General features: G+C 43.1%; 1 long non-coding RNA gene across 1 annotated transcript; it reads left to right on the top strand.

The window, feature by feature from the left end:
- Window positions 1-319: 319 nt before the first annotated feature.
- LOC129638558 (uncharacterized) lies at window positions 320-15,674 on the top strand. Its single transcript, XR_008707906.1, has 4 exons — window positions 320-2,189; window positions 2,787-2,964; window positions 9,653-9,785; window positions 15,392-15,674. It is a non-coding gene; the product is annotated as an uncharacterized LOC129638558 (long non-coding RNA).
- Window positions 15,675-17,332: the final 1,658 nt, after the last annotated feature.

Below are 17,332 nucleotides of genomic sequence, written 5' to 3'. Positions count from 1 at the left end.
TAGCGACCACATGGACTGCAGCCTACCAGGCTCCTCCATCCATGGGATTTTCCAGGCAAGAGTACTGGAGTGGGGTGCCATTGCCTTCTCTGGGTACAATGTTAGTATTAATAAATGCTGAAAAGCAAATGGGGAGGTTCTGGCCAAGGAAACTTTCAGGGCATCCAGCCAAGAATTCATCATCAAAATGCTTGATATGATAGACACTGAATCAATCCTGGGTCTTTGGGCAAGAGATTCCGAGCACCTTTGGATGGGTCCAGGGTTCAGTTAATTCTCTCCAGTGCTTTTGCCATTCTTTGTGTGGAAAAGGTGCTAAGGAAAGGTCAACCAGCTTGTATTTAGTCGTGCTGTGCATGGTGACACCTTTTGCCATGGGACTTGGGGAGTTAAAAGAGGGCCACCTTCCCTCTTTTCATATGTCTCCATCCCCAAGATGAAATATTAGGAGGACTGAAATCTAGGAAGTCAGAGGGGTGGAGCTGAATTCTACCCCTAGTTAATAATTAAGCAGAACTGTATCAGGGATTAGTTGTTAGTTAATAGAGAACCAGAGAGCCCCGCAGGGCCCCAGAGGTGGCTGATAGGGTGGCGTGGGGCACCTGCTATGATGTTCTGTGAGTCTCTACTGCATTCAGGATCTGTGGCCACGCCCCTTTTCTTTCCACTCCAGCTCCATTGGCTCCCATGGTGCCCTTTGCCTCGACCATGCACTCTTCTATCTCAGGACGTTTGCCCTCATCATCCCCTCCACCTGGGTCCATCTTCCCCCAGAGAACCTCCTCTCAGGACTCACCCCTTTTCATCTTTGCTCAAAAGTCACTTCATCTCGATGATCCTTCCCTAACTACCCTACTGTAAATCTCAGCCCTCCCCCATTGCTACCACACTGTATAATGACTGATTCAAATATAAGCTTCGCTGGGCCAGAGACTTGCTCTCTCTTCACCTTGGTTGTGGACACTCACTGGGTGTCTGTCTTAGCACTGTATTCGCCCTTGACACCTCCTAAACCACAGCTCCGTAGACTTCGGTAAGAATAGCGCCTCCTAGTGTGGCATAACACTGCGATATAGAGCCCATTGTTTGTCAAAAGGAGGCCGCTGGTAGCTTCTTCTCTCTGCTTACCTTCTCAACTCCCTGGCTGCTCTAAAAATCCTGTCAACAGCTTCTAAGGCTGCAGTTCATTTTCGAAAGCTGCCCCATGTCAGGACGGGGAAGCTGGCATGAAACACCAGGCCGATTGTGTTTGTTCGTGGTTTATGTTCAAACTCTGACATCTTATTTCTGAGAGATGTGAGAAAAGCACTTGATAGGCTGTCTGCGGCAGTTTCTCCTAAGGGGTCTGCCAAAAACTGCGTGCAATCTCAGGGTCTGGTTTTCTTCGCCTTCTTCAGGTGAGCTTGTTTATAGGGAGGAAACGTTTGTGCCGCTCAGCGGGTTTGAGAAACCCAATGGGAATGGCTGTTTGTTTGTCTTTTGATCGCAAAGCCTGGGGTTTGGCTCCAAGGCTGAAAGGTCTCCAGGCCTGTTTATCTCCTCCCCTTGAGACTCTAATCTCTCCTCTGACATTCCTTCGGCCCAGAGGGTGGCTGGGGAGTGGGGGTAGGGCCCTTGCAGGTGGACAGAGATTCCACAGCTGGTGCGTCCTTAGACTGACCTCCCACCAGGGACTGGGGTTTCATTCAGAGATTGGCTGCAGTGCCTAGCCGCTCCCTCCTTCTTGGCCTACAAACAACCCAAAGGAAGGGATACCTGAGCCACCCACCCTTTCCAAACCCCAGTTCACATTCCTTTGGGGAAAGGAATCTTTTGTTTTAAGCTACATCTTATCACTTGCCTTTTATGGAATGGGAGCACTGAAGTCAAGTGAACGGTCGCCATGTGCTGAATCCCACCCGCCTGCTCTGGAAACGTTGCCAGGCCAGGCCCCCCACCCCACCTCTGTTGTGTGGTGCCCCCCCCACTTCCCGAAGACAGACTGCTGGGCACCCCATAGCCCAGTGCAATGTGAGCTGCCCATGCCTGGCCTTAAACCTCAGTGAGCAGAGACAATTTTCTTTGAATCAGCATTCAGTACCACGCGGTGTTTCCCACAGGGGGACAGAGTGAGAAAATGAAATTCAAATCACCCCTCTGGTACACTTTTCACTCCCTTTCCTGATAAGGCCCAGAGAGAAGCCGATTCCGTAGGTGACCAGGCGGGTATTTATGGGGGCTGCTCTCGGGGCTGAGGACACAGGCGCCTCCAGATCTTGATCTTTGACCCTGGGCTTGTTTCCCCAAGTAGCTGAACGGCCTTGTAGGGTGTGTGGCTGCACCCGTGTCCCACCCCCACCTCACTTGGTACCGGGTGGAGTAAGCCCCTGGATATCCCGCAACCTCGAGAGACTGAACCGATTTTGAACTTGCTTCCTCAACTCATCCCGCCCCAGAGTAGACAGCTTTACATCTTTCTCGAAAATAAAGTAAATAAAAACAAATGAAAAGCCCTTAGCTTGGTGCAGTGATTTTGCTCAGGCAGAAAAGCGTCAAGTCTACAAGCCGAGCCGATAAGAGGCAGCCTTTGTGGTCTCTGGGAAAGAGGGCAGGCCAGGCTTGTGTGCAAGAGGCAGAAGCTGCTTTTGCAGAAATGGAAATGCTCCCCCGTCTTTCCTTCCACACTAAGTTGCTTCATTATATTTTCAGGCGAGCAAGTCATGGGTTCCTGGTGCGCGGGGCTGTCTTTTTCAATTAATGCTTTTCACAGAAGTTCAGGTTTTAAACATCTCCCCCTCTCTTCCCAGGTCTGTTATATTTCCCAGAATGGTTCCCAGCGCTGGAGATAATTCCTTTTCGGAGAACCTACATTTCTCACCTGCTGATTGCAATTAGCCACTGCCAGCTGGGGCCTGGTATGCAGCTGAAACGCTAACAAGAAGTGGAGACCACGCGGAACCCAGACAGGGCAGACGATGTGAATAAGTAAGGAATGGTGCCGGTGTTTATAAGACACTCCTGTGAATTCAAGGTTTCCCAACCCTGTGCCTGGCCCTCCCTCTTCAGGCTCTGGGCTCCTCCTTCCTCCCCCCTCCCCTAACTGGTTTTTTTTTTTTTTGTCTGTGGGCTTGTAGCCTGCACTTAACATCACAGTCACGAATTTACCACTAAGTACATTTTGTTAGGCAATAAACAGCCTCAGAAGAAAAATGAAATTCGACTAGGACTTCTGTTCCAATAATATTTGTGAGCTGTGGCAGATTCAGGCAGGCCCTTCATGCAGGTCTTAGAGCTAACCTTGAACATGAAGGCTGGCAGGGCTTAGAGAGGCCTAGGGGACAACTAATCCAAACCTTTCATTTTATAGACAAGGGCACTGAATCCCAGATGGGGAGCATGGCTCGTCCAAGGTTTTAGAGGAAGTCAGAGGGCTAGCTAGTCCATGTCTCCTGGCCCCCAGCTCAGGGCTCTAACCGTTGAACTGCCTTGTCTGTGATCATCATGGGTAGCCAACCTGTAGAGTTTGTGAGGAAAACACAGAGGAGATTGGTTGGAAGGTAGTCTTTGGTGAGCAATGTGCTTTCCAACCTAAGGAGACATTTATTTCCTCTTGCATGAGCCAGTACCAATGTTTTACCCCTGGACATTTTCATCCACGGTTCGCACCCATCTTCCCTTGGCTCACAGCTGCTGACCATGATCCCCTGTAGTTGTTATTGTTTAGTCGCTAAGTTGTGTCTGACTCTCTACAACCCCATGGACTGTAGCCCACCAGGCTCCTCTGTACATGGAATTCTCCAGGCAAGAATACTGGAGCATGTTGCCATATCCTCCTCCAAGGGATCTTCCTGACCCAGGGATTGAACCCAGGTCTCCTGCATTGAGGGTAGATTCTTTACCATCTGAGTCACTGAGGAAGCCAAGAATACTGGAGTGGGTAGCCATTTCCTTCTCCAGGGGATCTTCCCGACCCAAGGATTGAACCTGTGTCTCTTGCATTGGCAGGTGGATTCTTTACCACTGAGCCACCAGGGAAGCCCCCATGATACCCTGCCTGCTCCCTAAGGGGAGACTGCTCGGCCTTTGGGGCTGTTTTGGGTTTGTTCTGCAGGCAACCGTAGGCAACAACCAACCAGGGGAAATGAGCAGCTATCCCTGGGAGCTCCACAGTGAACCTGGAGGCAGGTGGGCCTGGTTGAAGTCTGTGGCTTCTGGTGCAACCATATCTGTTCAGGGGCATTGAGCTGTGTCCTTTGCAGCCATTTCTTCTACTTAGAGGGTTAGGCGTTCCCTGCCCAACTCACTTTCCACGGGGAGAGGCTGCCTTGTAGGCTTTAGTGTCAGAGAATTGGATAGGCTTCCAGGGCAGTGGGCAGTAATGAAAAGAGCCTGGATGTGGATTCTACCCACATCGCTCTTCTCTGGTAGGCATGTCTCGCAGCCTCTTTCTTTATCCAAATCTCGGACACTCATTCTGTGTGGCTCATTGGGCTTGTAGAGGATGAAGGAAGGAGGCATAGGTAAAAGTAGGTTCTCTGTAAGTATTCATTTTCTTTTCCTCTAGTACTAAGTCTCCAGTTTACAGATGAGGAAAACAAAAGCCCAGGGAAGTAAAACTACTCTCCCAAGGCCACAGGCTCTTCCACTGCCTCTAGCGTCTACTATGTCTTCTGTGAGGCACTCAGAAAAAAACTACACCAAGGTTTACTAACACAAAGTTGCTTCTCCAAAGAGAAGTGGATCTGTATGCTGATAAGTGTTTAGCAACTAGCTGGGGTGGTGGAGTGGGGAGGGAGGAAGGGAAATGGGGAGTAAGCTCTGATTTGTAGGGTTGTTGATTTTTATTTTGAAATAATTGTAGCATGTGCGCTAAGTTGCTTCAGTCAGGTCTGATTCTGTGCATATACAATTAAAACAAATAATATAGAAAGATCCCCTGTACCCTTTATCTAATTTTCCCCCAATGGTAACATCTTGCAAAACTATCATACAGTATCACAGTCAGGATACTGACATGATATAGCTCACCAGTCTTTATGTTTTCCCAGTTTTGCTTCCACTCATTTGTGTGTTTGCATGTACTTAGATCTGTGCAATTTTATCATGTGTATTCACCACACAGTCAAGATACAGAACAGTTTCATTACCACAAGTATCCCTCTGTTGCCATATCCACTTCCATCCTGCTCTACCTTGCTCCATCTTTTTTTAAAACCCTTTTTATTTTGTATTGGTGTAGAGCCAGTTAACAATGTTGTGATAGTTTCAGGTGAAGAGCAAAGGGACTAAGCCATACATATACATGTATCCATTCTCCCCAAACTCCCCTCCTATCCAGGCTGCCACATAACATTGAGCAGAGTTCCCTGTCTATACTGTAGGTCATTTTTGATTATCCATTTAAAATATAGCAGTGTGTATATGTCCATCCCAAATTCCCTAATCATTGCTCCTCCCCCGCTTTCTTCCCCCCAGAACCTTGCCCCATATTTAACCCCTGACAACCTCAAATTTCAAAATTTTGTCATTTGTTATATAAATGGAATCATACACTATGTAACCTTTTTGGATTGACTGAGTGAGAAACTCAGCATAATTATCTATCAAATTTGAGCCAAGTTTTTATAGGTATCAATAGTTCATTCCTTTTTATTCTTGAACAGTATTCTATACTGTGGGTGTATGATGGTTTAATCATTCACTTGTTGAAGAAGTCTGGGTTGTTTACATATTTTGGCTATCATGTATAAAACTACTATGAATATTCATATACAGATTTTTATTTTTATTTATTTATAAGTTTCCACTTCTTTGGAAACTTTGCACTCCACCCCAGAGTGTCATTGTTGAATTGTATGCTAGATGTATGTTTAGTTTTATAAGAAATGGTCAAGTTGTTTTCCAGAGTAGCATAATAATTCCATTCTCACCAGCAATATATGAGTGATCCATTTTCACCACACATCCTGGCCAGTATTTGACATTGTCATTATTCTTTATTTTAGCTATTCTTTAGAAAGATGTATGCATGCATGAATGCTCAGTCACATCTGACTCTTTGCAAGCCCGTGGACTGTAGCACATCAGGCTCCTCTGTCTGTGGGATTTCCCAGGCAAGAATATTGGAGTAGGTTGCCATTTCCTCCTCCAGGGGGTTTTCCCGACTCAGGGATCCAACTCACATCTGCATTTCCTGTCATTGTCAGGCAGATTCTTTACCATTTAACCACCTAGGAAGCCCGGATAGATATATAGTGATACCTCATTGTGAGTTTTTTTGTGTACATTTTCCTAATTGCTAATGAAGCTGAACATCTATTCATGTACTTATTTGCCATCTGTCTATCCTCTTTGGTAGGAGAAGGCAATGGCACCCCACTCCAGTACTCCTGCCTGGAAAATCCCATGGACGGAGGAGCCTGGTAGGCTGCAGTCCATGGGGTCGCTGAGGGTTGGACACAACTGAGTGACTTCCCTTTCACTTTTCACTTTCATGCATTGGAGAAGGCAATGGCACCCCACTCCAGTACTCTTGCCTGGAAAATCCCATGGATGGAGGAGCCTGGTAGGCTGCAGTCCATGGGGTCACTAAGAGTCGGACACGACTGAGCGACTTCCCTTTCACTTTTCACTTTCATGCATTGGAGAAGGAAATGGCAACCCACTCCAGTGTTCTTGCCTGGAGAATCCCAGGGACAGGGGAGCCTGGTGGGCTGCCTCTATGGGGTCACACAGAGTCGGACACGACTGAAGTGACTTAGCAGCAGCAGCATCCTCTTTGGTAAAATACCTCTTCTTGTCTTCTGTCCATTTTGCTAATCAGTCCATTTGCTTATTTTTTTATGGATTATCTCTCTTTTTAAAATTATGTATTTATTTAATTTGGCTGCACTGGGTCTTTGTTGCTGCATGTGAGCGCTCTCTAGTTATGGTGAGCGGTGACTTCTCTTGTTGCAGAGCACAGGCTCTAGGTGCATGGGCTTCAGTAGTTACAGCACGCAGGCCCAATAGCTGTGGTGACGGGCTTATTGCTCTGAGGCCTGTGGAATCTTCCCAGACCAGGGATCAAACCCATGTCCTCTGCATTGGTAGGCAGATTCTTATCCACTGTACCACCAGGGAAGTTGGTCTATTTGCTTATTTTCTGTTGAGTTTTAAGAGTTCTTTATATATTCAACATGTTAGTCCTTTGTATCTAATATGTGATTGGCAAATATTTCTCCTTAGTATGTAGCTTGTCTTTTTATCCTCTGAATGGGGTGTTTTGCAGAACAAACATTTTAAATTTTGATGAGGTCAAAGTTATCAATTTTTCCTTTAACTGATTGCACTTTTGGTGTCAAGTCTAAAAACTGCTGTTTTCTTTTTCTAAATCTTTCATAGTTTTGTATTTTACCTCTTGTGTTCATTTTTGTATAAAGTATGAGATCTAGGTAAAGGGTTGCTTTTTTTTTTGTATACATTTTTTCCTCCCTGCTGCTACTGCTAAGTCGCTTCAGTCATGTCTGACTCTGTGCGACCTCATAGACGGCAGCCCACCAGGCTCCACCATCCCTGGGATTCTCCAGGCAAGGACACTGGAGTGGGTTGCCATTTCGGATGTCTAATTACTGAAACACTGTTTGCTAAAAATACTATTTTTCTCCATTTAATTACTTTTGCACCTTTATCAAAAATTAGCTAGGCATATTTGTGTGGGCCTACTTCTGGTTTCTCTGTTCTGTTCTATTAACCCAAATATCTGTTTACCCACTAATACTTGAGCACTCACACATGCATGCTGTACTTCCCTGTTTACTCTAGTTAAATACTAGGCCTTAATACTGGATGGATTAATTCCTCCCTTTATCCTTCTTTTTCAAGACTGTCTTGGCTATTCCAGGGCTTGTACTTTTCCATATAAATTTTAGAATAAGTTTATCTATGTCTGTAAAAAAAAATCTTGCTCACATTTTGATCGGAATTGCATTAAACTTACATATCAATTTGGAGAGAATTGACATATTTACTCTATGGAGTCTTCTAATCCATGTGATGGCATGTCTTTCCATTTATTGGGTCTTCCTTGATTTCTTTGACCAGTCTTTTATCATTTTCGGCATACAAATTGTGCATGTTTTGTTAAGTATATGCCTAAGTATTTCACTTTCTTTGGAGTAAATATAAATGGTATTGTGTTTTTAATTTTAGTGTCCACATGTTCATTATTAGTATATAAAATGTAATTGATTTTTGTGTGTTGATCTTATATCCTGAAACCTTGCTGAACTCACTTATTGGTTCTAGGAATTTTTCTTAGTAGATATCTTGGGATATTCTGTATAGACAATATGAAAGTGGGGATAATTTTATTTCTTCCTTTCTGATCTTTGTCTTTTTTTTCTTGTCAATTGCATTAGTTAGAACTCCCTAGACTCCGGTGAATATGAGTGGTGAGAATGAACATCCTTACTTCATTCCCTAAGAGGAGAGCATACAGTTAGCTGTTCACCATTAAGTGTGATGCTGGTTGTACTAGAAGGGGTTCTGGGTTGCCTTACCTCCTTGGTTTAGTCCTGGTTGTGGAACCCCTAATTATCCTTACATCCCCAAGATAAGAACACATCCATTGTGGCTTTTGATCTTACTGTTTTGATGGTATGAAGCTTGAAAAAGATATTCATTCAACAAATATTTGTTGGGTGGTTAATTATGTGTCACATACTATGATAGACACTGTATTTATGTAGATGAATGAAATAGATCCCTACCTCTGATGAATCCCACATCTCGTCAGGGAGAGAGGCAACTTAACAATTTTTGGAATTCTCTGGCAGTCCAGTGGTTAAGACTCAGGACTCAGTCTTTCACTACCACAGACCCAGGTTCAATCCCTGGTCAGGGAACTAAAATCCCATGGGCCACTTAATGCAGCCAAAAAAACAAAACAAAACAAAGAACCAGTTTCACATGGTGTCTTAAGTGTTACAATATAACCATGATGCTTTATAAGTATTAAGGGTGGGTACCTAGAAATCAGAAAAGGCAACCCTAGGTAAAAACTCCCCCAAATGAACCTTACAGGCCAGGTAGAATTTTTCCAGGTGAATAAAGAGGTGGAAGTACATGCCTGTCAAAGAGAAAACCTGTACAAAGAGGAGCAAGAACTGCTGTGTCTGTTAGTAACTGGAGAGGAGGCATGAGGACATCTAAGGGGAGGGGTGACAGAGGAAATGAGAGAGGTGGGCAGGCATCACATTACGAAGGGCCTGGTACACTCTGTTCTTGAGCATGAATTCTTTCCCGAAAGTGATAAGGAGTAATTTAGACATTTTTAAGCAGAGGACTTAGCATGATTAGTTTTGGATTTTAGGACTATCACTCCAGATTGCAGACACTTGGAGCTAGATACAGGAAATGATGAGAATGTGCATTCCGGCAGTCTTTAGAGGAGTTGGAGATGTGTGGGAGAGTTCTCAGGAGTCAGACATGACTGAATTTAGTGATGGAGAGGCTGAGGACTGTGAGGATAGGCAGGGGTCAAGGACAATTCACAAATCTGCGAATTTTGTAATTGGGTGGATAAGATGTTGTCACCAGAAGAAACGGGGGCAGATTTGTGGGGAGGTTATGGGAATGATAATAAATAGGGGTTGGGATATGTTAAATTCTAGGAACTTTGTGGATCTTACAGGTGAAAATGTGCAGTCACAGTTGGACATGAAAATCTTGAACTCACAAGTGAGCTCACAAGAGAGGCAGGTGGAGAAGGCTGCTGATAAAACGGGCTCTTTGAATGTATACAAGCTGTTATAATCACCTCAATGGTAAGGGCAAATGTAGACAATTTGTCTGTTTTCTATGTTTCATCCTTCTCACAAAGAAAGGTTGAAGATTCCCACCATCACTGATGAAAGAAGGGGATAGGACCTATGACTACCCCCAGGAAGAGAAGACTTGGGACAGTCTTCCTATCTCTTGGAATGCAGTGGATTCCATTATTACCCAGTCTTTATTTACTGGTTGGATTAGGCCCCTCATCACTGAAACTACCACCTGTAGCAAAATGTCTGATATCAACCCGGTTAGCTTATAACACAGGGATCTGACCATTCCCTAAGACCTTTCTACTGCGTGGGAAAAGGACAGAGAATGGTAACCTGTGTACTTTAGATCACAGAAACAACAAAACAAAAATCTACTTTGGTAAAAGAAAGAGCTTTAGGTTAGAGACAGAGGAACTTTCCATGAGGATTTTAGCGAAGTATAGAAAGCATTTACCAAAGTGTCAGGGAATTCCTCCCTCAAATGCTTCTAAGAACAGAACAAACATTTGTTTTATTAGAAAAAAGTTAAGATAGCTTAGTCAAAGCACCAGCATTGTTTAGTGGCCCTCTACTGCCCTTGGGATGAAATACAAAATCTTAGGATGGCTTACACAGCCCACCACGATCTCTTCCCTGCTACTCTAACTTCTCCTTCTCCCCAGATCCAAAACTATTACATGTTTGTGCTCTGTGTGCTCCATTGTGCCCGACTCTTTGCAACCTCATGGACTGTAGCCCACCAGGCTCCTCTGTCCATGGGACTCTCCAGACAAGAATACGGGAGGGGGTTATCATTTCCTCCTCCGGGGTATCTTCCCAACCCAGAGATTGAACCCACATCTCTTATGTCTCCTGCATGGGCAGGCAGATTCTTTACCACTGCTCCACCTGGGAAGCGCTGTCTTAAAAGGTCCATGTTCTAACCCCTTGGATCTTCTCTCGATCTGGAAACCTCTTCTGCCTGCCTTATACCTCTGTTGACTTTATCCTTCAAGTCTCTTGAAGGATACTACTTCCTTCAGGAAATTTTCACTGATCTTCTAAATTATAGTTGTCTCTCCCATGCATTCATATTTATTAATTAAATCATTCAGTTTATGTTTTTTTAAGGGCCTACTTTTGTGTCAGGCACTGTGCTAAATTTTGAAAAAAAAAAAAAAATCCCAATAGAGTCTGCTGGAGAAGACAGACAGAAAAAAGTCAAACAATGGTATCATTTGGTGCACAAGGCAAGCTGCTGTACTAAAATATCAACCAGTAATGTAGCATGAATGGACTATAACCCTCCCAGGCTCCTCTGTCCATGGAATTCTCCAGGCAAGAATACTGGAGTGGGTAGCTATTCCCTTCTCCAGGGGATCTTCTTGACCCAGGGGTTGAACCCGAGTCTCCCCCATTGCAGGCAGATTCTTTACTGTCTGAGCCACCAGGAAAGCCCCAGCATGAAGAACACATGTTTATTTCTCCTGCAACAGTCTGGGGTGAGTGTTTCAGGTCAATGGGCAGCTCAACGTCAAGCAGTTGTGCAAAAACCCAGACCAAGGGTGTGTCTGCTGTTCTTCAGTGCATGGCTTCTAAAGTCACTGCAGTCCAGTGCTGTCCAACAGAATGTTATGTAACAATGAAAGTGTTCAATCTGAATCTGTATGGTCCGACATAGTAACCATTAGCCACAGTGGCTGTCAAGCTCTTGGATTGTGGCTAGCACAACCAAGGAACTGAATTTTAACATTTAAAAAGCTCCATGTGGCTAGCTAGTGGCTACCGTGTTGGACAGTGTAGCCTTGTTGTCACTCCAGCCAGTGGGATGGGAGAAAAAGTAGAATTCTGAGGCCTGAGATCTTCTCTTATGCAAGTAAGGCCAATGTAGCGCCCGTGGCTTCAGCTCACATTTCCTTGGACCAACTCTGTTTCCTTGCGTCTAAGTTGGCATCAGTTATGTGAGAGATCATGATTTTATATGCCACTAAGAAAGAAAAAAAATGCTTCCAATTAAACTCCTAGAATACTTTTTTAAAAAATCACATGGACTTTTAGTTTTTATGTTGAAAGAGCCTTTTAGATATACTAAGTATACATGAAAAGGAAAATATAAGTAAAATAAATTTCTAAAGCTTGATTCTGACTCCTGAAATGCTTTTCAACTTAGAATTGCTGATGTTGGTGGTTTTCCACAGAAGATCTTTCTCTGTGCCCCCTAAAACATCAGTGATGTGGCATTTCTTAAAATAATACTCTATTATTATAGCCAGGATTTTCTTCTAAGATGCAGAAACCCATTTGGCAAGTTTTGATTCTGGTGTTTTGCTGTTTGATCAAATTAATAGTATTATTTTCCCCTCAATTGAAACAAATGTTGCTAGAAGTTGAGCAGTTTTGACAAATGGATATTCAGTCTTAACAATGATCCTGCTTGACACATGAATTGGTCACATCAGCCTCTTATAGCTTTGAAATTTCTTTTGTCTGTACTGAAGTGTTTGGCAATCTCTTCTGCTTTCAATTGCATTGTTCAACATGAGATCAGCAATCCTTTTGCTTGTATCTCAGAAGCAAAATGTAACTTAGCTTCATCTATTTGTAGATGTCTTCCTTTCTTAGGTCTTGTAAACACTTGGTTGTTACTTTGCAAGAAAATATGAAATCACTGCCATTCCTCCAATGATGAATATTTGCTTTGCTAATATCAAATTTATGCCCCATTGCTCTGTTTACACGCCTTTCTATGTACATGATACCTTTTCATTTCAATGCTAAATCATAGTATAATCTTTCTGAAGATGTTTTAAATAACAGTTCAATTTCACATATGTAGCATCAGCAATGCACAGGTCTCAATTGAAGTGATGACAGTATGAATAGCCGTGACCGATGCTGCATATATGAGGCCCAGTGACAACCATTTCATGACTGGCATCGAGCTTACATCAGTGATAACGTGATATTGATTGGAGGGGCAAGAGTCAGTGTCCCCCAGTCAATATTGTGCCTCCTATCAATAGTGTTTGTTTGGGGGACAAGCCAAAGGCAAAGCCAAGCCAGTTACAGATGCGCTAAGAAGATTCTGGTCTGTGGGGAAATAGAAGGAAAACCCAAATGTGAACTGAGAGAGGCAAAAAAGAGAGCCCACGATAGCCTTGAAAGGGAGGCGGGAGGGAAAGAACGAGGGAAGAAAGGAAGGAGGGTTGTTTTCTGAAGACTCCTCAGCTTGAGGCCAGTGGTGTGTATGTATCTGTTATATGCACACACACACACATACATACACGTTTGTGTTTTAATCAACCAATTCTGACTTGACCTTGCTCAAGTGGGTTTCTGTACTTGCAAAAACAAAAACTAGAGCAGTAGGCTTTTAAGATCTGTTTTGGTTCAAGGGCTGGCCTTCCAGAAAAAGTCCACAGAAGCTGATCTGACCACAAAAGGAACTGCATCAGTTGGGTCAGTTTGAGGGATTCTGAGTAAAGAAGAAACATGAATTTCATGCAGCTTAATATGAGCTGACATTCAAGCATATACCCTCTCTAGGATTTCACCCATGACTAACAAGCCTTTTAATCATGGCAAGAAGACATGGAGATTTTGCAAACACGCTTTTGCAGTACCCACATTTAGTGTTCCTGACCCTGTTTTCTTGCCAGATTGCGAGAAGCACCTGCTCCTTTTCAAGCGGTTGTCAGATCAATATTTAATCAATTGCCTTTTGATATTTGGTAGTGCTGAATAAATGGGATGCCAATATTTCTGCTCAGAGCCTTTCCTCTGGTGTACCTCATTCCGTTTCTGTGAAAGCCTTCGGGGGCCTCTGAGCACTAAGTGGCTTGTCCTCTGAGTTCTGTGGTAGCGCCCCCTCCCCCCGGCTACTGAGGGGCTCCGTGGCACAAGGAGATACAGGATGCTGGTGTCAGTGCCGCTCTTATTAAAGGATCGTCCAAACTAAGGCATGAAAGCGGGAGCACAGGGCCACGTTCGGGACACTAGGGGGCTTTGCCAGGTGAGGGCTATTTAATAGACCAGCCACATTAAAGACAGGCAATGATGTAGTGAAAGGAGCCTAATGAGCAGAAGTGAGGCTACCGTATCTAAAGAGAAAAAATAATGAGCTGCGAAATATACCCCAAGGCAAGATTGCCAGCCTTCTGCAAGGAGGTCTCCGCCTATAGGTAAAAAAGGCTCATGTGGTCTCTTTTCCATGCATGGTAAACAGAAGTTCTCTGGGCAATTAGGAGATGAGCTGAATGTGAGATTTGAGGACCACGTATTATGTTGCCCACTCTTTGGAGATTTCTATACCCAAGACCCTAGCCTTAATTCCCAAAGGCAACAGGGACATACTGAAGCTCTGAATAGAAATTAGGAACATCGCATCATCAAAAACAACCTTCTCAGTGTCTGTGCAGCAGATGGACATCTGGATGTTAGTTTTAGAAATCTCAGGGACTGGCACCGCAGGGTCTTTCTAAAGCTGTCCTCAGGGGCCATGCCATGGGGCTGCCTTGAGGGCAAAACCACCTTCTAATGAGACCCTCTTGGTCTTTCAGTAATGACCCTTCCTAGAATGGGATCCAAGCTGGGCATGCCCTACCCATGATCTTATTTGTTTCACAGTTTGTGTCGGAATGCCAGGCTAAATTTAGATACATCCAAGTGGAAAAAAAGTTATTAAATACAAAGTGTGACTACATTGCTAATGTGAAGAAAAGAAAAGAAGCAGAAGGTTTGGTTCCTACCCTAAGAAACATATAAACCTCTCTCACATAGACAATGGATCATTTACAGAGTAGTTTTTCAAGTTCATATAGTGAGAAAGCCAGTGGTACCTGTGCTTCCCACACGAGAAAGGACAATGAAATACATATAATGAAACTATAAAAATAACACAACTTTGTGGTAACAGATCCTTATTACTTATGAATATTTTCTTCAACATTTTCTAAATAGGTACTCACAGCAACCCCATGAGATAGGCAGGGTTAGTATTGGGTTGGCCAAAAAGTTCATTGGGGTTTTTCTGTACCATCTCACAGAAAAACCTGAATGAACTTTTTGGTGGACTCAATATTATTCTGCCATCTTACATGTGGGAAACTGAAGCTTAGCGGGATTGAGTCAGGAGTTCCTAATCTTTTAGCCACTGGGATGCAAGGACGAGTAGAGTTTACATGCGTAATACACTCCCATGGTCATAGCCAAATGTAGAAGAAATTCACATTTCTAGGATAAATAAATATGCTATAGGCTTTTGTGGAGGGGGAAAGTGAGTCAGGGATAGACATTCATAACAGTTTTATAAATATGTGAATAATGAAATCAACCATTTACAAATATCAAAAAATTTTAAGAAAAAAATCCAGAAGGATGACCAATTAGAGCTCATAAGATTACTATATTATTTTGTATCAGTCAGGCAATCCTCAGACTCATTAATGAACCAGTGATGGCAGTACATGTTCCATTAAAATTGTTATTTAACCAATTACCCCAAAACTTAGTAGCCTGATACAACAGCAACTAGCTATCACTGTTTTTAGGGGTGATTCACATGGTTATAATCAGCTGATGATTAAGGCTAGAAGAGCTGATATTTCTTTCTCTTAATATTATCTCAGGATTTCTCCATGTGGACTTGCCCTGTGGGCTAGTTTGGACTTCCTTACAGCATGGCTGCTCCCGCCTGAGTGTTCCAGCGAGCAAGGCAGAAGTTGCATCACCTTCACTGACCTATACACTTTATTGGTCACAAGTAAATCACAGGACCCGCTTAATTTCAAAGGGCGGGTCAGAGACCCCCACCTTTCCATGAGAGGAGTGTCCAGGTCACATCATTGATGAGTAGGTGAAAGTGAGTTATAATTGTCACCATCTTTGGAAAATAAAACCTGCCAGAATGTATCTTCATTTATTTATTATTTGGATATATTGGGTCTTAGTTGTGGCACACAGGATCTTTTGTTGCGGCACATGGATTTTTCTAGTTCTGGTGCTCAGACTCTGGAGTGCTTGGGTCTAAGTAGCTGCAGTGTGCAGACTCAGTTGCTCTGAGGCATGTGGGATCTTACTTCCCTGACCAGGGATCGAACCCACATCCCCTCCATTCCAAGGTGGATTCTTAACCACCGGACCACCAGGAAAGTCCCAGGGAAGTCCCCTTGCCAAAGTATATCTTAAACTAAGGATTATGATTAATTTAATTTTGTGCCCCCTGAGACCCATACAGAGAAAGAACATGGTTAAGCAAATCTTCTTTAATGTAGCTTATTTTTGAAAAAAATAAGGCTTGAATTTTTCCAGACTTTCATTCCATACATAAATGTAATAAAGAAGTAAACATGCAAATTGAAGGAAAAATAAAAATAAATATTATTTTATTATTAACATCACAAAAGAGAATTTATAAAGAATGAACATCCTATTATAAACATGAAGAGCAGTTTACAATTTCACTGTGTTATCACTTTGTTTTGCCTTTTATTGGGAAGTTAACTGTTGTATCATAGACAGAAATGTTCCCCTGATCCTTTTCATTCATGTGCAATACAGAAGCCCATGCACCACTTTTTTCCTCTTGTTTTCCCTTGCAGTTTGTTATTAAAAATGTATTATTGTATGACATAGAAAGGGAGTGGAAGCAATTGTAAAATCACAACTCATGGGCACTGTAAAAAATCTGTAATCATTATAGCAAATACTGATAGAATAGTAACTGTCTGGTTTGACTGAGGCATGGTTTAACAGTTTCACAAACTTTTCCACTTCAGAACCCATATCAACCAAGGAGAAAGGATGTACATCCTTGAGTCCTTGGATACATAGCCCCGAGTATCCAAGTAGCTTCAAGACTATGGGTGATCTTTCTTGAAAATTCATGTACCTTTTACATTCTATTCAAGAAGACATCAGTGCTTTTGATTTAATATATATTTTAATAGGATGTTTTAGATACCATAAATTAGTGTTAAATGGCCATGTTTATGACTTCAAGCACCTCTGTTCATCCCCTCATGATAGTTTGGGAGGCAATGGATGGGTCATGCTTGGTTCCCATGATGCCAGCTAACGCTTTCTCTGTTTGAGAAAACACATAAGAATGCTAGAAAATTAGAATGATGTAATTATTGGCATAGGGCTTCCCCAGTGGAAAGAATCTGCCCAGCAATGCAGTAGACACTAGTTCGATCCCTTGGTCGGGAAGATCCCCTGGAGAAGGAAATGGCGACCCACTCCAGTATTCTTGCTTGGTAAATCTCATGGACAGAGGAACCTGAGGGGCTACAGTCCCATGGGGTAGCAAAGAGTTGGACATGACTTAGCAACTAAACCACCACCACCACCAATTATTGGCATTACTTTAAATTCACTCTAATTTATGTATTTTAAATTGCTTTCAAACTTCATCACTTGGCTATTGTTGTTAACTAATTACTCGAGGCACACCTCATAGTTATTATGACACCCTAGAATGTTCTACGCACCTCTGCTAAGAATTTCTGGGATTAGTGACTAACCTAAGGTCATGTGGTTAATTAATAACAGTGCAGGTATTCAGACCA

The sequence above is a fragment of the Bubalus kerabau genome, chromosome X (genome assembly GCF_029407905.1).
Source record: "Bubalus kerabau isolate K-KA32 ecotype Philippines breed swamp buffalo chromosome X, PCC_UOA_SB_1v2, whole genome shotgun sequence".
Lineage (NCBI taxonomy): Eukaryota > Metazoa > Chordata > Mammalia > Artiodactyla > Bovidae > Bubalus > Bubalus kerabau.
The sequence above is the reverse complement of the archived record's forward strand: the minus strand, read 5'-3'. Positions and strand labels throughout refer to the sequence as shown.